This window comes from Nicotiana tomentosiformis, chromosome 1 (genome assembly GCF_000390325.3).
Source record: "Nicotiana tomentosiformis chromosome 1, ASM39032v3, whole genome shotgun sequence".
NCBI lineage: Eukaryota > Viridiplantae > Streptophyta > Magnoliopsida > Solanales > Solanaceae > Nicotiana > Nicotiana tomentosiformis.
In genome coordinates this window covers 23,758,413-23,786,052 of record NC_090812.1, presented here as the reverse complement: position 1 = coordinate 23,786,052, position 27,640 = coordinate 23,758,413, and the positions used below count along the sequence as shown (strand labels likewise).

General features: G+C 37.1%; 1 long non-coding RNA gene across 1 annotated transcript; it reads left to right on the top strand.

The window, feature by feature from the left end:
* The first annotated feature begins 3,633 nt into the window (after positions 1–3,633).
* Positions 3,634–7,388, top strand: LOC104085091 (uncharacterized). Its single transcript, XR_683761.4, has 2 exons — positions 3,634–6,197; positions 6,985–7,388. It is a non-coding gene; the product is annotated as an uncharacterized lncRNA (long non-coding RNA).
* Positions 7,389–27,640: the final 20,252 nt, after the last annotated feature.

Genomic DNA, 27,640 nt, shown 5'->3' with positions numbered 1-27,640 from the left:
AACTCCGGAGCAAATGGAGTACACAAACACCTTCCGTTGAGCTGATAGCCTACTAGGAGGTCTCTCAACCTGTCTATCGGGACATGCGGGCATGAAACGCAGCGTCCCCAGGCAAAAGGGACGACAGTGAAAATAAAGTACTGAGTATGTAAGGCATGACAATAGTATATAAAAGACATGAAAGAAACATGGAGTAAAGAACTCAACCTGTAATTCTGAATAACTCTGTGAATCATGAAAAATTTATAATGTCATACATGTGCGTATAAATACCATACCATGCATAGGTATATACTTACATAACATCATCACGCATCTAAGGGCATCCCATCATATCATCTCAGCTACTGTGGGCGAAATCATCAACGTATACCAGCTGATCAGGTGGTGCTGCGTATATAACATCATAACCTTTTTCCATATCCCATATACATATAATATAATCGTATATAACGCCATCTGGTCATGGGTCAATGTACATGTATAAATAAATACAATGCATAATGAAGTAAGTGAGTAAGATTTCTCGGAATGTCATAAGATCAATATGCCTTCGGATAAACTTTAGCAACTTACGTATTTTTCTGATACCCATAAATAGAAGATATAATAATAGGACACATGGAGAATCAAGAACATAGGCACCCCTAGTACTTTTATGAATATAGCCATTTATGAAAGTTCTGTGTTTGCACGTTTCGTTTGTATCATATGGATCATGCCAAAAAGAAAGAATGGATAACCTTAATATACCTTAATTACTTATATGAGCTCGTAGAAGATCGTCTTCTTTAAAGCTTCCCTACACCTTACTTCAATTGAGATAATTTGATAAAAGGAACCTCCGATTAAGACTACTGTTCTTCGTTAAAAATAGAAAGAAGGAACAAAACTTTTTGTGTACTTCATTGAATTGAAAAGAAGAGGAATGTAAATTGCTTCTTATTAATTTTTACATAAAGAAGGTAAGATAAGATAAGGATCTGATGCAATAGTTAACTTTGGTGGTGGAACATGACTAATTAGATAAAGGTATAACTTTTTTAGAAAGTTGGGAAGGTGTCTACTACAACAAGTTATACATATCACAAGCATATTAAACAATCCATTTCTTTCCCTAAGATAATGGCGTAAATGTAACTACTTTCCGTTTAACATAAGTCACACTATATTAATAACTTGATTCATTAATAAAATAATACATGACTACTTATTGACACCGATGTAATTTTATCAAATTCATTTTTTTTTCAACCTAATATCAAGAGCACAATATTGTTTTTTGTACTATTAATTCTAAAATGGGTAAAATATAACTTTTCTTATGAGAAAGTAATTTTTTTTTCCTCATATCGTGTATTTAACTAAAACTTATCAAAATAATATTATACTATTAACTTTTGATAATCCTATTTATCCAACATTTAAAAAAAAATATTTCTCTTAAAAGAAAGTACCATATCAAGGCAATATATAACGTTTTCGAAATTCAATAAACTTACGGGGTCTTACATCTATAGCTTTATGTACGGCCTTAATCTTTTCCAATTAACATGGTTTTACTACAATGCATCCAAACACTAAGGTACGAGGTGTTACATCTACCATCATCAGGGACATGCGATCAAAGGTTTGCATTTGCGAACCTGCCCAAGTCCAGTGTATTATGAATCAACCACAACCCAATAAGGATATCAACATACAAATAACTATTGGACTGAGAACAAGTAATATGGTCAGACTAATTTGGGATCCGGGTTGAGTAGTGATCCCAAGAACTATTCTATTAAAATAGTAGAAGTCAATGCTTTTGGGATTATGTGTATTGTTGAGAACTCTATTTCCTCTTTCTCCGTTCTTCTGTCTTCTTCCTCTGGACTATCTCTTTCTATTCTCTCTCGGCTCTCTCTATCCTTCTTCTCTGAATCTCCTTCTTAGTTCTACTTTCTGTTATTGTAATGATTGACTCTTTGAGTTTATGAATTAAACCTATCATTTCCCTCGTTTACTTTGTGTTGTGAATTCAGGTTCATAACATTGGTGCTTTCATCGTTCGTACTCCAATAACAATGGTTGTATTAGATCGATTCAGCAGTGGAAACCTAGAGGGTTGGATTTTTTGGGCAGAGCTGTACTTCACCTACCTTGGTTTCTCCGAAAAGGACTGGTTACATCTTCTTTACCACTACTTGATGGCGAAGCACTTGCTTGGTTTGATTGGTTGTTTCAAAATAAGCAATTTTTTGACTGGAATCATTTTAAGGAGAAACTAAGGCTGCATTTTTGCACCCGAACTAGAGAAACACCTGGCGGGTGCTTGGCCACTCACCAGCAGCGCAAGTCAGTGGAGGATTTTCTAGCACGAGCTGCATTTATTCCATCATGGTGCAACACTAGCACCTCACCCTCGCCTCAGTATTGGAATAAGCACGCGAACAACAGCAACATGAATGTTGCATACAAGGTGTTTGAGGAAATGCTGGACACCTCCCAAGATGAAGCAACATCAGCTGAAACTAACAGGGAAATACTACAGGAGCTCCAAGCTAGTAATATACTGTTGACTGAGAAAGAGGAATTCATAGAGGAAGGCCAAGTGTTCGACAAAATGCCGCATAACTACTGCTCCAAGGTACTTACTGATGACTCTGATTTGGATTATGGAGACTAAGAGGAAGACATGGTGCTTGCTGAAAATTTCCAAAAAGATACACGTCGGTTGCCTAGTCAAATTGTCGATACGACTTCATTTATGATTTCTTTTTCTGCACGTGAGTATAAGGTTAAAACTAGGATCGTGATAACTACAGGAATCAATTGCCCGTTGGCAGATACCTTAGCTTTTTCCAGTCAAGTACTTTTACTGGTACAACACTCTGGTAGTTGGGCTACAAATGCAAGGGATATTGGACTGTCAAATTCTAGTTATGTGGCCAATTGGTTTGATACAGGGCAGGAATTTATCATTGCTTCAGGGTGTGCATCTCTTCTGCATATTCCTTTAAGTTCTCTATCATATGCACCTACATTATTTAAAGCAACTAGAAAAATATGGAGTTATTTATTTGCAAAGTTGTATTATTGGGAGCTGTTTGGTGAAGCTAAATTTGGTATTGAGTCCTTTGGTGTCGTGTATCCTGATGGAAATCTCAAACGAACCATTGACAAGAACTATGTCTCTCCAACTGATGCGACAACCAATTTTCTGGTACCTTTTGCTAGCGGAGATGATGTAGTGCCGAAGGATATTGTGAGACATGCTGAAGTCGCACATCCATTTGAAAATGTCATATCGCTTCACATTCACAGGCGTCCATGTTTGTGAAATTCTTTGATAAGAAGATCATGATGGCTAGCGAGGTCCCAAATATTGCGCGATATGTTCCTCACAAAATTCTGTTTGTTGGTTATAAAAAACCATCATGGGATGAAGAGTTCGTGTTAATAATTAAGCAACCATCATTATGTGATTTTCGACTTGTAGTTTTGAGTTGCATACTACTAAATGGCTATGCTACTTTACCTTATAGTACTAAGAAGACATTTTTGATGGACGGCAAACTTTCTGTGTTTGGTGATGTTATCATGGAATCATGTTTGCTTTCTATTGATACCAGTGAGTTAGTAGTGTCACCTTCTAGTGCGAGATCTATTCGACTTGCTTATCCATTTCATTGTGGTGGCCGAGAGCCTGTAGTATCCCTAATTGAACAAGTTGTTGGAACTTTCGCATTGGGGGACTGCGATCCATGGAATGGTGGTGCGCACTGGTTTTCACAATGCATATGGAGAATTTCTGGACTCCAAAGACTAAGGCATTACTACTGCTGGTCTCTACTAGAAAGGTTTGCTCATTTGCATCTTCTTACTCTATGATTAAAATGTGGGATCCCGGACGACAATGATGTGTGAATTTCTATATCAGTGAAATAATTGAAAATATAATTTTTGGTTTAGAGATTAGTGATATATCGCTGAGTGCAATTAAAGGTGACAATGCTGATTCACAAGTGGCAGAACTTTCTTGTTTTGGCTTACACTCACCAACAAATGCCTTGATATGGGTACCATCTACACCTTTGAGGTCATCTTCCACTATTGCAGATCTTGTGGCCACCTTAAACCAAACATTTGGCTCCCCACATATCTTCTATAATACTCTTGGATATTCTATTCATTTTATATTTTCACTAGACTTGAATAGTTGTTCTTCAACCATGAACAAGATAGGGCAGCGGCATCCTAGTGCTAATGATGAACAACGAGCTAGCCAAACATCCTTATTCATTCGGCACATTAGCGCATGTATTGCTTCCAGGTATGTAGTCGAGGTGGTTGATAAGATTTGTGTGAAGACGGTCAATGAGGATTCAAGCCTAGTAGAGCTTTCTCATGGCTTTTATGTGGAAACTACACAATACCTGAGAGTAAGGGCAATTACAAGTACATGTTATCCTATTGTCTCTTATAGTACCCTCATTCATGGGCTTTGTAAGAATGATAATCTAGACGAGGGACTCATTTTGAAGAAAGCAATGAGATTTAATGGTAAAATTTCAAGAGTTGTCATGTATAGGATGCTTATTCCGCTGAAATTTACGAAATACGATGAAGTTGAGTGTGTGTTGACAAACATATCTCACAAAGGGCTAGTTCCAAAACAAGTGTTGTACAATACCATCCTTGCTATCCACCACTCAACAGAACATATCTTAAAGGATCTAAAGGTTACCAAGGAAAGGATACTAAGGTGTTTGAGGCAAATTGATGGGTTGATGTCATATTATACGGGGTGCTTTTGTGGGGATTTGCTTCTGGAAAGTTTGCCTTGGTTCACTCATTTCTCTCTTCGCTAACTGCTTCGCGAAAAGGGCAAGCAAGATCTTGTCGATATGCGGGGCAGGTTATGATGGCACTCAAGTTGATAACACTGCTCAGGTTGATAACACTAATGTATGAGAGCCACAAAGGACAAGGTTTATATTGGTTCGCTGAAGGTGCACTGGATCCTCTATTTTTCTCTAGGTACAAAGAACGCCTTAGTATTCATATAATTGGTTGGGAGCTCGTGAGTATCACTGTTCTTGACTTGAACCGTGAGGACAAGGTTCTTATTGAGGATGGAAATATTGTTATGAATCAACCACAGCCCAATAAGGATATCAGCGCACAAATAACTATTGGGCTGAGAACAAGCAATATGGTCAGACTAATTTGGGATCCGGGTTGAGTAATGAGCCCAAGAACTATTCTATTAAAATAGTAGAAGTCAATGATTTTGGAATTATGCGTATTGTTGAGAACTCTGTTTCCTCTCGTCTCCGTTCTCCTGGCTTCTTCCGCTCAACTATCTCTTTTTGTTCTCCCCCGGCTCTCTCTATCCTTCTTCTCTAAATCTCCTTCTTAGTTCTAGTTTATGTTATTGTAATGATTGACTCTTTGAGTTTATGAATTAAACCTATCATTTCCCTCGTTAACTTTGTGTCATGAATTCGGGTTCATAACACAGTGTCTAGTCGCAAATGCGACCAAGCAATCGCAAAAACAAAGCCTGGGATATCCGCAAATGCGAGAATTTACCCAGCCTAGTCCCTCATCGTAAATGCGAGCTCAATTTCGCAAAAGCGGAATTCACATTTGCGAACAGGTCATCGCAAATGCGAGACATGCCGTTAGCACCAGAATTGAAGCATACCAATAATTGCCAAATTACCCAAACTCATCCAAAACTCACCCGAACCCCTTGGGTTTCAAATCAAACATGCACACAAGTGTAATAACATCATATAAATTTTCTCGCTACCTCAAATCATCAAAATAACATCAAATAACAAGAATTGATCATCAAAGCTCAAGATTTCAACTAGAAAACTCATTTTTCACAATCTTTCACAAAATGCGTTGAAACTCGCTCGGGTCACTCCGGACCCTAACCAAACGCGCGTACAAGTCCAAAAATATCATATGAACCTACCAAAATCGTCAAATCACTGATTGAGATAGTTTACCAAGAATATTTACTGTGGTCAATTCAACTTGTTTATCGGTATTTGTAGATGCTGCGGAATAGAGGAGGAGGGGAAAGTAGAGTGGAAGTGCGTAGAAGGATGGTCTTGCTCTGTTACTAAAACAGATAGTTCCAAAGCTGGCAAGCCCTTCTGTATTTGTTCCACGTCCGACACCACCTGTATCTGTGTGTAAGTACCCACTATTTCCAATTTTTTTTCTTCTTCTTAAGAAATAGCTATGAGAGTATTTGTGGAGGAGAGGATGAACGGAAGTACTCCATGACTGAATTTGTCTCTAATATCATGTTAATTTCTGTGATCACATCATCTAATTAAGATTAAACTAAGAACTCAAGGTTTATTGTTTCATAAAGTAACAATATTGTTTTTTACGCATTAAAATAATTAAACTTTACACATTATATCAATTCAATTTCTAAACTTTTCTTAATATAATAGTAATTTTATTTTTCAACATATTAAAGTGACTCAATTTTACTTATTTCCCACTATAGCGATTAAATATAGCCATCAAAGTAATTTTAGTGCTATAATTGGTACAGTGTATTCTTGTTATTGTTATAGTGGGCGATTTAAAATGACAAAAGTGGTATTGTGACCCTTTATTTCTCATAGTGAGTAAAGTATATATACGTAGTTGATTTAATTTAATGTGCTCGAAAAATTAGTGCTCTCTGTCTCAATTTATGTGTTAATACTTTCTTTTTTACTAAAATGTATATCATATTTTTTTATTTATAAATAATTTAACTTTAAAATTTATACTTTACCTTTAATGAGATATTGACAACCACACAAGTATTTATAGCTTGTTTTGAACTATAAGTTTCAAAATTATTTTTTACTTTCTTAAATTTTGTATCGGGTCAAAATACTGTCACATAAAATGAGACGGAGGGAGTAGAGAATATCAGGACCTAATAAAAAGAATATGATGTTTGCACATATGTTGAAGGGATGAATCTGAGAGTACGTTAGCAGAGGTAAAGAAAGCTTTAGAGGGCTCACTTGGTTGCAAAGTAGTCTGCAAGACTGACGCAGGATATACTTGTAAAATCACCAATGCTGGGAAAGTCATAGCTGAATGTGGAGAAGGTTGCATCTGCATCGTTGATGAAACAGGCAGTATTAAATGCATAACCAAAGCAGCAGAGACCTCCTGCTGCACCTCTTCCTCTTGAAACTAAAATATATAAGATACTGTTTATTCATAAACAAATAAGACCTGCAGCTTGCCTGCTTGCATAGATCATGCTGGATTAATGGTGCCTGCTTGAGAAAATACTGCTTATCTCGAATCATGTGATCATTTGTGTATCTCCAGTTTGGTTTATTAAATGAAGTTCTGTTTGTTTAAAACTCCCGTATCTGAAAGAGGGTGCTTTTGGTACGAACGAAAATATTTTAATTTTTTTTTATGTTTGGTTCAAAGGGCGGTTAATGTCACGATCCAAAATCTAACTAATCGTGATAATACCTAACCCAACCCGTTATAAGCTAAATAATAGTAAACACAATTTAATAATAAAATTAAGAGCCAAAAGTGAAATAACTGAATCATTATACAACTTCACAATAACTGATAGTACAAGTCATGTGTCATTAAGACTTAGATTTACAAACTGAATTGAAAAATGATACATCTCTTTGAAATGTATATGAACAAAATTTCAAATCTAGAACTACCAAGAACTAGTGGTAGCGAAATCTGTAACGCGGGTACATCTTCAATGCCAGCTCCTGCCATTCACAGCAACATCAGTTCCAAGATCTGCATGCAAGGTGCAAAAGTGTAGTATGAGTATAACCGACCACATGTATTCAATAAGTAACCTAGCTAAATCGGCGAGGTAATATAAGCAAGAATCACAAATGAAACTCGTTATCACTTGTACAATTCATAATTTTAACAAGTATAGAACAAATATATGATCAAATCAGAAAATCTCGGGTAAACCCACCTTGATGCTCACAATTCTTTGTTTGAAAGTGTTATGCTCATGCAACAATCCAGCATATAAGGATGATATGCAAGTAAATCGGGTAAGCAGTCAAGGAAATTGCAAGTAAATATGAAATGCAATAACCACATATCAATCCGCTGCGGGACACACCCCGATCCAAATAACAATAAGCCAATAAGACCTGTCCCGACGTGCATCCCAATCCAAATAGTAGTAACCGGCTCTCCCAGAGCTTACATCAACCAGAAACTCGTCGGTTTCTCACAATCCGCGTGTACACCGTCAAGAGAGAAACATGAGAGGATGATCCTTGGGGATGGATCCGTATCCACACGCTGCACGGATAACTCACGTGTTGCACGGACAACTTACGTTCTACATGGACAACTTACGTGCTATAATATCAATATCTGGATCTGCAAGGACAACTCACGTACTAATAATATCAATTCGCACAGACAACTCACGTGAAAATATCATAATTCGTCCGGCGTGGTCACAGACACAATATCATAATCCGTCCAGCGTGGTCACAGGCATAACAACACAATCCGTCCGGCGTGGTCACAAGCATAACAACACAATCCGTCCCCCGTGGTCACAGACATAACAATATAATTCGCCCAGCGTGATCACGCGCATCCAATCCAAATCATATCACACACAAGTAAGTATACAAGAACACATTATATGATGAATAAATATAAGATTTCATGTTCTTGAACTTGCATAATAACATGCTTAAGTGTAGGCATGTGCAAAGTGTGCTATCATAGCTTAAATCAGAAATTTTATCACAGAATTAGCAATTACCAAGTTTATTTAGGGAATTAGCCTTTTCGTAACCTCAAACATGGGTCAGATAGTTCACAACAATGTTACAATTATGAGAAACATCATACCTTACAGCTTAACAGTCGATTCTAGGCATATCATAGCCCAAGCACTACCTCGAGCATGGATAAATACCCTGGTACTCGTACATAGTCTCAAACCCCACACATATGTGCACTCATAGCATGTAGCTATCACAAATAATTCAGGTAACTAGTGCCTCAACCAAGTTTAGATAAGATACTTACCTCAAACATGCTATAACAAATACTGAGCAAGCCAAACAATACTCTAGAAATGCCATTCCGTGTGAATAAACCTCCAAAGCTCGAAACTATCCAAAAATAACTCAAATACATCAAATAATATCAGAGGAATCAAACTCAAACGATAAAGGTCGAATCTTTACTTAATTACTCAAAGTCAACCAAAATGTCAAACCCGGACTCGTACTTAGGAACCCGACAAAACTCAAAAAAACTTACAACTCATTCAATTATGAGTCCAACCATACTAATTTCACCAAATTCGACTTCGAATCGATGTTCAAAACTCAAAAATTCACTCTAGGAATGTTTAGACAAAAAACATGCAATTTCTCTTTGAAATTCATAATCAAAATGCCAAAATCGAGATAAAATTTTGAAAGATAATCAAAACCGAGTAGAAAACGCTTACCCCAATCCATGTGGTGAAAATCGCCTTAAAATGCGCCCAAATTCGAGATCCATAGCTCAAAATATGATAAAATAACCAAGATCTTCGAAATAGAGTACTTTATACACTGCTCCAGAGGTACCCTTTGCGATCGTGGTCACCAACCTCACGATCGCGATTCCAAAAATTTTCAGCATAGTTTTTACCCTATGCAATCGCGGCCATTTCCCCGCGATCGCGAATTTTGTTTTTCATTAACCCTTCCCAAACTCTTCATAGACAGCATGTAGTATATCATCTCAACATTTTGTACAAAACTTTAAATGATAAACAGTTTGGTTTTTTGAAAACTAGACACAAAGGACTACACATAGATAAATAACCCCCTAAAAGTCCACAATAACCTAACCATAACACACACTATTAGCTGTGTAACGTTTGCTATACCTTCACAATTCGCAGCTAAGAAACAATCTGTCTCTGAGAACTCCCCGTCTCCAAATCACAAGAATACAGAAGAATCACCAGATCTGATCCCATCTCCACTACTCAAATAACTGACGCATCCTTCATACATAATCATTCCACGAGAAATACTTCCATGGCACATAGCAAAATCCGAACATCAACAGTCGATTAACTAGGCGAGTATCGCAATACTAATAAATTTAGGATTACATTTGCCCGACCAAGACCTGGAGGAATATCCAGCCATGCGTCGTGTACCATGCACCAGTGCCAAATACGCCCTACCAAGACCTTCGTCATATCTCTATTCTACTCCTATAATCTCTACTCTATGCTTTTGTCGAGGTTCAAGCCCTAGTGGTTGAGGCAGTAAATTAAAATAGTTAAATGGAGCAAGTAAGACAACAAACACAAGTTGACATTTTTACCAATAAGTAGAAACCTTTTATCTTTAATAATGTTCACTAAAGTATGCTAAATTTACCCTTACGTATTTTATTTGAAGTTTATTATTCATGTTCTACCCTTGTTGTCACATATACTCTTATATGCCTTAATTGAAGTTGTTGCCTCTTTTATTGCCATGTTATCTCTTCCATAATTGCTTAACCTTAATTTAAGTTATTGTTATTCCTTCTATTGTTGACTTATCCTTATTTGGAATCATTGTCACATGTTATCTCTCTTATCGTCGAGTCTTACCTATTTGGAATCATTGTTACATGTTATCTCTCTTATCGTTGAGTTGTACCTATTTGGAATCATTGTTACATGTTACCTCTCTTATAGTTGAGTTGTACCTATTTGGAATCCTTGTTACATGTTATCTCTCTTATTGTCGAGTTGTACTTATTTGAAAATATTGTTACATGTTATCCCTTCAATTGTTGAGTTACTCTTATTGGATATCGTTGTTACACATTATCTCTCCCATTGTTGAGTTATTCTTGTTTGAAACTATTATTACTTGTCATGTCTTTCATTGTGAGCTCGTTCTTTCGTTTCTTTGTGTTTTGTAATTCTTGTGTTGATTTACTTGTCGTACTCTCGTGTTATTGTTGTACTCAGTGTTGTTGAGCTGAGGGCTATGTGTGGTTGTGGTATTGAAATTATTTTGAAGAAATGTTGTGGCATATGGGCACATGTAGTGCAAGTCATTATATTGTGTTGTTATATTTTTGGAACACGTGATATTGTTGAGAGAATTATCAGGGTGTTCGCATGTGAGTTGTCCGTGCTATTGTTATTGATAATTGCACATGCGGTGTGACAAGGCGGGCTATATATATGTATGGGTTTGCGCATGTTGCGAGATAAGGCGAGAATATTATTATACGCGTGTAGCGAGACAAGACAGAAATATTATTATGCGCGTGTGGCGAGACAAGGCGGGCATTTAAACAAGAAGGCTTCAGAAAAAACAAGAGCCATCAACATTAGGCTATGTACAAAATTTAAGCTTAAGCAAAAATCTGGCAGAAATGAAGCCACAAAAAATTGGACCACTCAAAAATTATCCTTTCCCCCCGGAACATGGATGAATACAGTTACAGAATATGTCTATCTCATTGTTAATACTAGGAAAGGTCAGTTCATATTCTTCTTCTTTTTTCTCGAGTTCATATTCTTCTCAAAATTGAAAATACCGGCGTTACATCAGTAGAAAGAATAGTACAAGTATAACATGACTCTAGTGCTAAAAAGGGAAACGCATAGTGTAGCCACAAACACTAAAAGGGAATCGCACAATTGGCTCTAGTGCTTCTTCTTTCTATTTCCTTGTTTTAGTGTGATTTTTTTCCTCGAGAAAAAAAAAAGGCAAATCAAATAAAAGTAAAAGCATTTACTATATGATTTTCGATCAACCCATTAATTATTAGTACTGTTGTAACGATCTGACCGGTCGTTTTGAACTCTAGCGTATCGTTCGGCGGTTCAGAGACCTTGAGTAGTTACACTTCATGTATTATGACTTGTACGTGTAGTCAGATTAGATTTTCGGGAAGATCAGAGTTGGTTTGGAAGAATAATTCTCAATTCGGAAGCTTTAAATTGGAAGAGTTGACCAAGGTTTGACTTTTGGGTAAACGACCTCGGATCAGAACTTTGACGGTTCCGTTAGGTCTGGATGATAATTCTGGACTTAGGCGTATGTCCGGATTTGGATTTGAAGGTCATTAGGTTAATTTGATGCTCTTTGGAAAAAGTTAGAAGATTGAAGGTTTAGAAGGTTGATAGGTTTAATCGAGAGTTGACTTTGTTAATATCGGATCCGAATTATGATTCCGGGAGTTGGTATATGTCATGATCCCAATTACCCTTCGTGGGATGTCATGATGGCACCTAGTTTCTAACACTAGGTAAGCCTAACATTCATGCAAAAATAACTCAAATAATAATTAAAGTTTAAAAACTCAACAACTATATAAAATAAACTGTGCAACTCAGCATATGCAACTCCCAACACCCGACGAATACAAGTCACAAGCTATAATTAGTATTACTGAATAATCCTATACATCAATGTCTATAAAAGGATAATGAAATAAAGCAATCTAGGTAGAGGGGGACTCTAAGGCCTGCGGATGGCAGCAGGTAAACCTTGAAGTCTCCGCATTTGAGCTTTCACTAATACCTGGGCTGATAGGAGGTACCTGGATCTGCACAAAAGGATGTGCAGAAGCATAACATGAGTACACCATAACAGTACCCAATAGGTGCTAAGCCTAACCTCGGTAGAGTAGTGACGACGTCAGGTCAAGGCCCTGCCGGAACAAATAAGGAAAAAACTGTACAAGTATATGGTAGTGTGGTAATGATAGCATTGAAATTGAAACAACAAATAACATAACAAGATTATCTACACGGAACTAAAGCAAATAATGCAACACAGAGAAAACAAGGAATGATATACTAAGGAAACAAAACAACCAAAGACAAGTGCAACTATAGAGAAATACCAACAAGAGTCACTACCGAGGTATCGTCTTGTAGTCTCGAATCACAAGAATAATTCACAATCTTTCCTTATATCACCGCGGGAACCATGCATTTAGTTTTGAAAATTATTTTTCCGAAATATAATCCTGCATTTTATCCCACCTTATCACACCGCATGGCTTCAAGTGCCCAATATCACAATTTGCCAAAGAAATCAGCAATAGCAGTATTTTCACAATAAAGAGTCCATGGCTCAACCACGATGTACGCAAGAGTCAACAATAACAATCGAAAGTGAATAATTCAACAAGATATTCCAAGAATAACAACTTCAAGTAAAGAATTCACGGTTAAATAATGAGTAAGGAATAAAGGAAACAACAACAACTTCAACTAAACATGTAGGGCAATTAACAAGTAAGAGATAAGACAAGTAGAACATGTGAAGATAGACTAAAAATGATGACTATAACATGTTAATGTAACTCAATTAAGGCATGAAAGGAATCTATATGGCTAAAACCGATAAATTTCCATATTTAGCCCGTGCACACACTCGTCACCTTGCGTACATGGCTTTCACACATCACAGTTATCACAAATAACACCAATCCTAAGGGGTAATTCCCCCACACAAAGTTAGGCAAGACACTTACCTCAAATCACGCTAACTCAATTTACTAGTAGGTCTCTCCCTCGATTATCCAACTCAAAACGGCTTGAATCTAGTCAAAACAACTTCATACTATAAATATAAACCATAGGAAAGTATTTCGAACAATAAAATTATGACCTTTGCAAAGAAATAAAAAGTCAACTCGGTCACGCGTCTCGAAACCCGACCAAAATTATAAAATACGAATACTCATTCAATAACGAGTCCAACCATACAAGAATTTCTCAAATTCAACCTCAAATCACCTTTCAAATCCCCAAATTTTAGCCTAAGAAACTTTCATAAATATTTTTCCAAATTTCCAACTCAAATCATTAATTATATGATGAAAATAATACTAGATTCGTATAATTTAACCAAAACCAAGTTAGTATTTCTTACCCCAAAGTTTTCCTTAAAAAACTCTCGAAATATTGTCATAAACCGAGCTCTCTAGGTCCAAAAATGAAAATGAGACCAAACCCTAAATAATTCCCTATTTTCTGCCCAGTAAAGTCGCATTTGCGAGCCCACAGCCGCATCTGAGGCTATGCACCTACGGAATTACCATAGCATATGTGGTTCTCATTAAGCCCATCATCCTCCGCTTCTGTGAGAAACCAACCGCATCTGCGTACGCACACCTGCGGAGGAAAAGTCGCACCGGCAACCAAGGCCCTCTCCTGCGCTTCCTTCCATCTCAGAAATGACTTCGCTTCTGTGGAGACCTTCCCTCTTCAGCGATCCGAGTGTCCCTCACTCACTTCCGCACCTGCGTTCCTAAGGCCGCACCTGCGGCCACACCCATCGCATGTGTGATCACACCAGAAGCAACAATGCTTCAGCAATGCTTAAGGTCCAAAATGTTCCGGATTCAATTCTGAATCACACTCGGGGCCCATAGAACCACGTCCGAATATACCAACAAGTTCCAAAACATATAACGGACCTACTAGAGATCAAAAATCACATAAAACAACATTGATTCTATGAATCACAACCCAATTCAAGTCTATGAAACTATGAACTTCCGAATTTCGAAACTAATGTTGATTCATACCAAAACAACTCCGATTGACTTCAAATTTTGCACACAAGTCATAATTGACATGACCGACCTATTCCAACTCCCAAAATCAAAATTTGACCCTCATATCAATAAAGTTACTTCCCGATCAAAACTTCCAACCTCTCAAAACTTCAACTTTCTAACTTTTGCCAATTCACGCCAAAACGACCTACGGACCTCCAAATCAACATCCGAATATTCTCCTAAGTCTAAAATCACCATACGGAGCTATTGGAACCACTAAAACTCCATTTCAGAGTCATCTATACAAAAGTCAAACTACGGTCAACTCTTTCAACTTAAAGCTCCAACTTAGGGACTATATGTCCCATTCCACTTTGAAACTCTCCCGAAACCAAAACCAAACACCCCCGAAAAATCACATATCCATATTACAACATAGAAGAAGAAATAATTAGGGGATCGGGGTTAAAATACTCAAACGACCGGCCAGTTCGTTACAGTATAGGTCTGTTATGTCATTTAGGACTTGCATGCATAATTTGAGGTCATTCCGGGTTGATTTGGTATGGTTCGGCATGAGTTTTAGAAGTTTAAAAGTCATTTGTTCATTAGGCTTAGATTGATATGTGATTCATAGTTTTGATGTTATTTGGTATGATTTGAGACCTTGAGTAGGTTCGGGTTATGTTTTGTGACTGGTATGTATGATTAGGCGGGGTCCCAAAGGCCTCGAGTGTGTTTTAGATGTGTTTGGATTGTGTCACACTCTTATTTGATGTTTCAGCGTCGTTTCTTTGGGCATAAAGGGTACTATATTGATCAAACGACCTTTGATTTGTGATTAGATTGAACCATTAGATCCTTATTGAACCATAGCAATAAGAATATTTGAATTCTTAGGTCGTATGAGAGAGTTATGCCCATTTCCGTGTCGGGAAAGATTGTTCGTTTCTGGTGCAACCTTTTGTTCTTCGCGAACGCGAGAGAGATTCCGTGAATGTGAACAAGGATTTCTGGGTTGACCGGTCAACGCACAAAATTGCTCTCCGCGAATACGATAGTCTCCCGCGTAGGCGATGAACAAAAATCATCTCGACGATGTTTTAAACCGAGATGTTTTGTATTTTAAGCATATCTTGAGTTCTAGAGCTTCGTTTGAGGTGATTTTTGCGGTGTTGTTCTTGTCTCAACAAGGGGTAAATATCTGACCTCTATTTTTATGTTTTTCCATGATTATATTCGTTGATAATAATTTTTATTCATCTTTGGATTGTAAAAATTTGTGTTTTGAGCCCCAAAGTTAAGAAATGGTAAATCCTTGATTTGAGAGTCAATTCGTGGATGAAATTGGACGACTTTCTGGATATATAATATATAAGCTAAAGGTTATACTTTTTATGATGATATTTGAAATCCGGGCACGTAAGCCTAGGAGTTGACCTTATTGACTTTTCGAGCGGAGTTGGGAATTGTTACAAATCATTAAATGACGAGTATTGGAATATATTCTGATTGGTTTTCACATTATTTTATTACTTTCGGATCGTTTGACATCGGATTGAGGAGTTAGAGAGGTATTGGAGTCGGTTATCAAATTTTGGAGCGAGGTAAGTCTCTTCTCTAACCTTTTAGGGAGAATTTACCCCGTAGATGTTATGTTTTATTATGTGCTACATGTTGTGGGAGCTACGCACGTATGAGGTGACGAGTGTCCGTGCATATGCTAGAATTCCTGATTATGTCCGGGTAGACTTAGACTCGCGCCATGCTTTAATTGTACTATTTAAGTTATTCTTACCTATTTAAATGCTTTAATTTTCATTTTGCCTGAGACTAGACTCACGTAGAGTATCATAGTTGCTATTTTAGACACTTGACGAGCTACTTGATTAACCATGGAAATTGTACTTTCCTTTACGGATTTCTTCCGCATTGTGCGTATTCGTCCGATAGTTTTTCTTGAATTTTATAACTCACACGTATATTCGTGAGTGGGGTCAGTGGTCTGTCAAAGTTTTATATTCTAATGGGATCGAGTTGAACACCTCAGCAATACTCTTATGAGATCGAGTCGTTCGTCTCGGCAGTATCACTCTTATGGGATCGGGTCATTCGCCTCGTCGGTATCATGTAATACACTTTTATGGGATTAGGTTGTTCACCTCAGCGGTATCATGTAATACACTCTTATGGGATCGGGTCGTTCGCCTTGGCGGTATCATATAACACACTCTTATGGGATCGGGCCATTCCCCTCGGTAGAGTCGTTCGCCTCAGTAGGATTATGTATCACACTCTTATGGGATTGGGCCATTTTCCTCGACAGTTCTATGAAATACTCTTATGGAAATGGGTTGTTCACCTCGACAGTTCTATGAAACACTCTTATGGGATCGGGTCGCTCGCCTTGTCAGAATCGTGCAAAATACCTGATAAGGAGTCCGCGTACTCATGAGTTCCTTGACTTGAGATGTGACCGTTGGTTTGGTATTGACCATTACGTATTCTATTTGAGGAGGTATCCTATAATTGAAGATTCTGTGTTCACTGTTCAGTTGTAGACCGTACTATTTGCCTATATTTGTTCTCATTGTTTATTTACCATGTTTCATATTTGTCTACTTTATTATATTTGATTTACTAGACCACTAGTAAGTGTCAATGCTGACCCATCATCACTACCTCTTCAGGATTAGGCTGGATACTTAATGGGTATGCATTGATTTACGTACTCATGTTGTACTTCTGCACTAAATGTGCAGGATATGACAGGTTCATTTGGTGGTCATTTGAGCGCGTAGGCGCAGTTGAAGAGGGGACTTTATGTTAAGTTGCATTCCTATGCTACGATTCGCAACACACAGAGTCTCCATCATAATTATTTACTTTGTCATGTCTATCTTGTATTCCAGACAGATGTTGTATTGTTATTGTACTTCCTACTAGATGCTCATGCACTTGTGACACCGGATTTTGGGATGTTCTAGAATTTGTTTATGGTTTTGCTTACCATTGACACACCTTTACTTTATATTTTATTTAAATTGTACGTATCTACGATTTGTAATGCATTGATTTACCTATCTAATAAGATTTATGATTTAAAAAATAATATAATAAATAATTAAGTTTGTAGTTCACCATTGGCTTGTCTAAGGGAGTCATTGGATGCCATCACGACCTATAGTAGGTTTTGGGTAGTGACAACTGCGTAACTATGATTAAGATACTCCACACCCCATTAATTACTTGTAATTACCCGACCGGTCATTTTGGGAATTAGCGCCCTGTTCGGTGGCTTAAGGCCTCGAGCAGCTTCGTATTATGTGTTATGACCTGCGTGAGTGGTCGAGTTCGGTTTTTGGATGATTCGGGGTCAATTTGGAAGAAGGATTCTTGTTTTAGAAGCTTAAGCAATAAGAGTTGACCGAAGTTTTTGACTTTTGTATAGACAACTCTGAAATGGCATTTTGATAATTCTAATAGCTCTGTATGGTGATTTGAGTCATAGGAGCTTGTCTGGATGTTGATATGGAGGTCCATAGGTCATTTCGGTGTTAATTGGCGAAAGTTGGAAAATTGGAAGATTTTTGGAAAGTTTGACCAGGAGTGGAATTTTTGATATCGGGGTCGGATTCCGACTTCAAAAGTTGGAGTAGGTCCGTAATGTCATTTATGAGTTGTATGCAAAATTTTAGGTCAATCGGACTTGATTTGTTAGGGTTCGACATCGAATGTAGAAGTTAATAGTTTATAAGTTCATTATACTTGAATCAATGCACGATTCGTGATTTTAGCATTGTTTGATGTGATTTGAAGGCTCGACTAAGTTCGTATCGTGTTTTAGGACTTTTTGGTATATTTGGTTGAGGTCCCGGGGCCCTTCGGTGAGTTTTTGATAGTTAACATATCAATTTTTGGACTTGGGGATGTGCTGAAGTTTTTCTGGTATCTGTATCTGGTTTCTTTGTACGCGATCACGTGGGAAAGCCCGCGATCGCGTATGATAATTAGAGCAACTGGTGGGGTTTGTTCTATGCGATCGCCAGTTGGGGCATGCGATCGCGTAAGCTGAAGGAGTTTGAGCATCGCGAACGCATAGGAAGGGCCGCGTTCGCATAGAAGAAGTGAAGCAACAACTGAATTCACGCTTTGTTCATCGTGAATGCGTCATGTAGCTCACAATCGCGTAGGTCTGAAGGTCAGTGTATCGCGTTCGCATTATGTTTTCCGCATTCGCGTAGGGTTAAATTGTGGCCAGTATAATTTGTATTTCGCGATCGCGATTAAGGACATTTGGGCACACATAAATATTTCAAAAGCGAGGGTTTGAGTTTATTTCACAAAATTTGATTTTGGGAGCTCGGTTGGAGGTGATTCTTGGAGAGATTTTCAAGAGAGTGATTGGGGTAAGTGATTCTTACTTAGTTTTGGTTAAATTTCATATTTGTGTCTTTGATTTCATCATTTAATTAGTGATTTGGGTTGAAAAGTTTGGGTAAAATGGAGAAAAGTTCTTAGGCCGAATTTTGGGGATTTGAGCGAGATTTTGGTATCGGATTTTGTGTAATTATTGTATGGTTGAACTCGATATCGAATGGGTGTTCAAATTTTTGTAATTTTTGGCCGGGTTCCGAGACGCGCGCACGAGTCGACTTTTTGGATTGATTTTTCAATTCTTAGTTAAGATCATTATTTCATTATTTAAATTAGTTTCCTATAGTTATATTTAAAGTATGAAATTGTTTTTGTTAGATTCGAGCCGTTCAGAGTTGGATAATCGAGGGAAAGGCCTTCTAATTGATTGATTGAACGCGGGTTGAGGTAAGTATCTTGCCTAACTTTGTGTGGAAAAACTACCCCTTAGGATTTGAGTCATTTGTGCTAATTATATCATGTGAAGGCCATGTACGCGAGGTGACGAGTACGTGCTCGGGCTTATTTGTGGAAATTTAACCGTTTAGGGCTATTAGGTTCTTATGTCCATTAGATATGAAGTTGTTTGTCATGTTAAATCCCCCATTTACTAAATTCACCCTTACGTGTCTTAATTAGAATTAATTATTTTATGTTCTACCCTTATTGTCGATTAAACTCTTATGTGCCTTAACTGAAGTTGTTGCCTCTTTTATCGCCGTGCTATCTTTCCGTAATTTCTTAACCTTAATTGAAATCATTATTTTCTCTTCCGTAATTGCTTAACCTTAATTGAAATCATTATTATCTCTTCCGTAATTGCTTAACCTTAATGGAAGTTTTATACCCCTTTCATTGTTGACGTATTCTTATTTGGGGTCATTGATTCATGCTATCTCTCTTGTTATCGAATTGCAGTTTCGTGGAATTATTGTTATACATTGCCTCTCCCTTGTTGAACTTTTCTTGTTGAGACTATTATTTCCCTGTTGTGTCTTTCTCTGTGAGTTCGTTCTTCCATTTATTTTTGTGTTCTGAAGTTCTTGTGTTGATTTACTTGTCGTATTCTCGTTCTATTATTGTTGTTCCTGTTGTATTTAGTGTTGTTGAGCCGAGGGCTATACATGATTGTGATATTGAAAATGTTTTGAGGAAATATTGTGGCATGTGGGCAATATTGTGAAAATCATTTATTTGAGTTGTGTTTTTGGCATACGTGTTTTGTTGAGAAAATTGTTATGTGTTTGCACGAGGTTTTTTTCGTGCGGTTGTTATTATGTTGTACGAGATTTCTTTCATGTGGTTGTTATTGTGTTTGCACGAGGTTTCTATCGTGCAGTTGTTATTGTGTTGCACGAGGTTTTTGCCGTACTATTGTTATTATTGATATGCATACGGTGGTATAAGGTCTGGGTGTTGAAACGCATGCGGTGAGATATGGTGGGCTTGAAACTCGTGGCTAGTAGGAGAACTACTAGAAGTCATGCGGTGTAATAAGGTGAGATAAAATGCGGGATGCTATTTCAGGAAAAATAATTTTCAAAACTAAATATAAAGGCTCCTGCAGTGATATAAGGAAAGTTGTGATTCATTTTATGATTTGAGACTATGAGGCAGTACCTCGGGAGAGCTCTTGTTGTGCACCTGTCTTTGATTGTTGTTTTCCTTAGCATAATATTAATTTTTTTCCTCCCTGTTGCACTATTTGCTCAGTTCTATGTAGCTAATCTTGTTGTGTTGGTCGATGCTTCAAACTTCATTGCTGCTTTTGTTACACTGTACATTTCGTGGTGATTGTTTCTTATGTTCCGTTCATTGACTCTACTCTTATTTGTTGACTGGAATTATGGTAGAACACTTGCACAAGCAAACACGTAGTTAAATCACCCATATCAGTTTTAAAAGGTGAATCCTGACGACATTAACCCTTATACGTACTCTTGTCATCTTGCCTTATGTGTGAGGATTGTTCTATTGAAACGTGAGTCGTCCGTGCGGTTATGAGTTGTAATATGGGCACAAGATGCCAAGTGATTAAGGTTCATGAATTGGGATCCGTGAGCTGTGATTATGAGGTTCGGTACCTCGTGGAAATGCTTGAACAGATCTGGTGTGAAAGCGGTTGTCCTTATTAAGTTGTTGCTGGTTTTCCCTTTATTTGGTTTCCCCGGACTTAGACTGTGATCAGTTACTTTATAGCATTATTACCTGACTACTTCCTGTTGAATATTGTTGTTACTAGCGTATCATTGCAAGTATTGTTTTGTATTCCTTATCCTGCTTAGCTTTATATTAATAGTGTTTCTCTGTTAGTTCATCTACGCACTTGTTCAGGTTGTTTAGTCTGGTAGGTGTCTTGATTGTCCTTCGTCACTACTCCACTGAGGTTAGTCTTGATACTTACTGGGTACCGATGTGGTGTACTCATACTACGCTTCTGCACATTTTTGTGTAGATCCAGGTGCCACGGTTGTTGTCGATTATTAACTGGCTGGTCGAGTTGTGGAGACTCAAGGTAAACCTACCGTCGCGTTCGCAGTCCTCAGAGTCACCTAATAATATTATACTGTTTAATTCTAGCAAACTTAGTAGAGCTTGTGACTTGTACTACCGATTTTGAGAATTGTAAGTTATGTATAAAGATTTCTATTTCATATTTATCAATGATGGTGGTGACATTACTAGTACCGCGTAACTAAGAAATCAAAATAAAGAAAAGGCTCAAATTAACTCGTACAAACTAATCCGATAATTACGATTTGACATTAAGAAACTAATGGTATGGCTCTTCGCATAGGTCAATTATTTGATTATAGCTGAAATTTCACACTTCAAAGTTAGATCGTACTAATTAATTACCAAAAAAGAGTTAAATCTTATTAGTAGACAGTCTTGAATTTTTTTTAAAAATAAACTTACTTAAATCAATTTTAAGATGATATTTCCTTTTACCGCTGAATTCCTTGGTTCTTATGTATACTAGTATAAAATATTAATCTTATATAAAATTATGATCTAATTTATCATATTATTTTAATAAATATTAGTTGTTATTTTATTATTTAATATAGTGTGCAGAAATATAAAAAAAACTATAAAAAAATCAAAGGATACACATAAGATAGTAATCAAATAAATTGTTTGTTCTTTATTTATTCTTTAATAAATTAGCAAGTACTTAGTATTATATATTTACTAATGTGACTTTTTATTAACTTGTCAATTGGCTTAATATTTTGATATTATTTCTCTTTTAATATAACATAGATATATATTTCTTACTCTGGAAATATTTTTATTTTTAAAAAAACATATGTTATATAGTTCAAAAGGCCTCGTTTAGTAATGAATGTGGATGATAGCATCTCAATGTAATTAAGTCTTTGTTATAGATCTTAATTATACAAACATATTCTGACCCATTAAGTGTTGTGAATTAAAAAAAATACTTAATGATTAACATTTGGATTATTAAGATTCAGACTTTAGAAACAAACACACTTAATACCTGAGATCATAATAATTAAGATTTAGACATCCATTAAGTGCAAACAAAAAGGTCTAGTCCAAGGGTCGGACATTTGATGATTTCTAGTCCTAGGTACTTTATGTTCGAGTATTTGGTGATAAAATTCATTTTTTAAGAAAATATTCTTTGAAAGAATGTCATAAATAGCACGAGCTAGCAAGTTTTCGGACTGGTAATTGAAAAATAGCCAGTGTTTGCAAGGTCATTAAAAAATAGCCACTATTTTGCTGCAACACGGAAAGTTTCAGCATAATATACTGGAGATTGGTGCACCTGTGACCTTCCAGCATATTATGCTGAAACTCCAACATACGGAAAGTTCCAGCAAAATATACCAGAGATTGGAGCACTTGTGTATAAACTTCCAGCATATTATGTTGGACCAGTATGTTATACTGGAACTCCAGTATATTATGCTGGAATATTTTTCAGATTTTGCAAAGTGTTTTCGTTCATATTTATCTTTACATAAAAAATGGTTAAATTTCGATTAATTTTTAAATTGTGGCTATTTTTCAATGTCCACTTGTAAATTTAGTTTTTTTGAATTTCATCCCATATTTTGGGTACGTATCTGACTGTAACAATCCATCAAAAGAAGGAAAACTGCTCATTTTTCTTATAACTATTTTATATATTTAACTTCATATTATTACTTCAAATAACACAGAGAGATTATTATTAATTTTGTGAACTACAAAATCTCATCAACACACTATATGGTTTTCTAATATTATTAATTTTTTAGAAAAACTGTCACGGCCCTAAACTCTCTCCGTAGGATGTCGTGATAGCACCTAGTCTCTAAGACTAGGTAAGTCGATTACTATAATAATTAAACCAATTATTAACAATGCTAATTTGAAACACAGTTTTATATGAATACCGATACAAGAGCGAAATGAGCTTACGCAACAATAATCATAACAACCTCTCAAGACTGATAATACAGAATCACGAACTCTAGTTAAGTACAAGGAAAGATCTCAAAGATCAAAATACAATACTGTTCAAGTGACAATCTGACAGTACAATATAAGGAAAGGACTCCAAGGGACTGCGATGACCAAGCAGATCTACCTTGAATCCTTGCGATCAACAAGTTAACTCTACCCGAGTCTAATATCTCCAATATCTGACTCTACACAAAAATATGCATAAGTGTAGTATGAGTACACCATGATCGGTACACAGTAAGTATCAAGACTAACCTCGGTGGAGTAGAGATGAGGTACAAGTCAAGACACTCACTAGAAAAAAAATAACCCGTGCAGTATAGAAGTATAAAGCTAATAATGGAAAGTAGGAATCAGTAAATGGCAACAAGAATCAACGTGTGATATAAACAGTAAGGAAATAGGAACACCATGAAAGTACCGTTGAAACCAATTAAGGAACACAATGACAACAAATAAATCAAGTCATTCTAACACAAGGTTCACAACGAAATTACTCCGTAATACTTCATCTCTTAGTATACTCACAGCACCTCGTGCCCACATCTCGAATCATAATCGAACGGACAACTCACGTGCCAATATCTCAATCTGCCCGACATGATCACAGGATCACATTCACAATCCGCCCGGCATGGTCACAAGCTTACAATCACAATCTGCCCGACGTGGTCACAGGCTCACAATCACAATCCGCCCGATATGGTCACAGGCTCACAATCACAATCCGCCCGGCATGGTCACAGGCTCACAATCCGCCCGGCATGGTTACAGGATCAATAGCAACATAAAAATGGATAATACAAGAACACATGGGCATGATCAATAATGGTCAAGTTTCGTACTCCTGAGCTAGTATAAGTGGCATACTACGGTGTATGCTTGTGCGAGTGTACTACTACAGCCCAAGTTAACAAGTAATATCAAAGACATCGAGTAGCTCATCGAAGCAACAAAATAAGTTACGCAGGGTGTATGACATGCACAAGAAAAATCACACCATCACACGAAAATTACCAACACAATGTCCCCAAGCCATAACACATCACCCCTGACATTGCCACCATTATCTCTCTGATAGCCACCCGTATCACTCTGTATAATAGCCACCCTTATCGCTCCACCCGAACAATAACACAATAGCCACACGTATCACTCTGTATATTCAACAACAGTGAGATACCATCCTTATGTCCCGCAAAACAACAACGGTGAAATGTCACCCTTATACTCCGCATAACAGCAACCAAACCACACAATAATTCACATGTGCTATCATCACAACAACACAACATATCAACTGCTATTACAAGTGCCCATAGGCCACAACCTTTCCAAAGATTCAACGATATCAATATTTCCACAACAAATAGCCCACAGCTCAACACAACGTATATAGAATCTCAATAACAACAAAATGAACGGATGACTCAACAAGGAACAACACCCTCTTTAAACATAACTTCAATTAAAATAGATTAATGATTTCTGATAACCACAATTCCAATTAATTGTTTAAGGATAAACTCAATAGTGAAAGTATTTCTATGAAATGACAAACATCGGATTCTATTACAACATTACGACTAAGTTCGTAATTATGGGCCCGGGGGGTTGATTAATTATGAGTATTAGAGTATATTTTGATTCGGTTGCGTCATATTTGACTAGTTTTGGAGCGACGGACATCAATTTGAATTGTCGGAGCGGCCTTGGAGCCGATTATGTAATTTCGGAGCAAGGTAAGTCTCCTTTCTAACCTTGTAAGAGGAAATTTACCCCATAGGTGAAATAAATCAATATGTGCTCCTATTTGTGGGGGCTACGTACGCACGGGGTGACGAGAGTCCGTGCGTAGCTACTATTATGCTTAAGTCTGGGTAGTCTAGGACCCAAAAACATGCTCTACTTGTAATATTCGCAACCTTGTTGTCAATTTAAATGCCTAAATCATATCGAACTTGGTAAATAAACTTTCTAAAAAGCTAAACATCATTTTTTGACTGTTAAAAGAGAAATTGACATTTCCTTGGATAATTCCCCCTTGATGAAGTCTTGATTGACTGTTTGAATGTGTTTATCTTTGTGGAACGGGCCGAACGCCTCGGCAGATTAAATAGATGCATCTATGGTTCGCGCCATTCGACCCTCTGGCAGTGCACAGTTTAAATATTTGTTGGATCGGGTCGTACGACCTCGGCATGAATTGCGCATGCTTGTATTGCTTGCCTTGAAATTTATAAATAATAAAATTGCCTCCTCGGCCTGAGTTAAATTGTTAAATAATGAGAGATAAATTTGGAGATTTCTTAATTATAAAAGAACTACTTACTTACTTCAAAATATTGAGCTTCCAACCGTTCATATAATCCATACTTAATTATATCATTGACATCCCATTTATAGCCCATAGTAAGTGTCGAAGTCGACCCCTCGTCACTACTTCTTCGGGGTTAGGCGGGATACTTACTGGGTACGCGTTGATTTACGTACTCATACTACACTTGCTACACATTTTTGTGCAGGTACGCATATGTTTAGCGGCCTTGTGGGCGCAGAGGCGCGATTATAGCGGGGACTTAGGTGAGCTGCTTTCTATTTGACGCATCACAGCCAGCAGAGTCTCCTTCAGAGTATTGTTTCTTCTTTCCTATCCAAGTTGTATTCCGGACAGTTATTGTATTTTATTTTAAATTTCTATAAAAGGCTCATGCACTTGTGACACCGGGGTCTGGGATGATTATGGGATGTTCCCTATTAGAATTGGAAAGCATTGTTATTTATTCTGTAAATTCATCTTTTACTAGACAAATTGAAGTAAATTTATGATTTCAAAAATATAAAAATGAGGATTTAATTAACTATTTAGTGTTGGCTTGCCTGACAGTGGAGTCCGGCGCCATCACGACCTTTATGGATTTTGGGTCGTGACAGTTCCCCCACCTAAAGTTAGGAAAGATACTTACCTCAAAAGCCCTCAATCAATACTCTAAAATTGCTTTTCCTATACAATTCACCTTCTCTCGGCTCAAATCTAACATAAATCGACTTAATAACATCAAATAATGCAAGAGATATCAATTCCAATAAATAAAGCAATGATCTTTACACAATTTCTCAAAAGTCCGCCCGGTCAAAACCCGGGTCCAGGGGTAGATTCCGACTAGACATAACCCCACGAGTCCATATATGTATTTTGTTTCAAAATTCGAGTCCAATTCGACTCTCAAATCCCAAATTTTCATTATTCAAACATAGACAAAGTTTCTCAAAATTCCCCTTTGATTCCCCTAATTTTGATGTTAAATCTCATTTATAATCGTCTAAAATAGTTGAAAATTAATCAAAATCACTTACCCAATGATTGTAGATGAAAATCCACCCTCCAAATCGCCTCCTACCGAGTCTAGGGTTCAAAATATGAAAGAATGAGCTAAAATTCCGAAATTCCAAACTCTTAACCCAGCTGCAGATGGCGCATTTGCGACCAAAAAAGTTCGCAATTGCGAAGTACCGGCACCAGCAATCCCAAATTTTACCGAAATGATCCGGAACCACCCCGAAATTCATCTGGAACCTCTCGGATACAAACAATATATGAATTTCAATCATACAACACGCTATAGACCTGATCGCGCACTCAAAACACTGAAAAGAGGTCGTGTTGACCTGATATTGACCATGGTCTAACTCCAAATTTCTTAACTTAACTAGTCTCTCAGCCAATGATCCAAAATACACCCAAGCCCCACCGGACCCCGTCAAATCATACCAACAAGTCCCAAAACATAATACGAACCTACTCGAGGCTTCAAATCCCAAAACATAACATCAAAACCAATAATCGCACCTCAATTTAAACTTAATGAACTATGAAAATCAACCCAGAATGACGTCAAATTTTGCATGCAAGTCCCAAATGACACAACGGAGCTATTCCAACTTGTAGAATTGCAATCCGAACCCGAATCAACAAAGTCAATTCCCGATCAAACCTCTCAAACTTCCAAACCTTTAACTTTCCAACTTTTGCCAAAATGTATCAAATTAACCTACAGACCTCCAAATCCAAATCCGGACACGCGCCTAAGTCCAAAATCACCATACAAAGCTATCATAAATCATCAAAACACCATTTTGTAGTTATCTACAAAAAAGT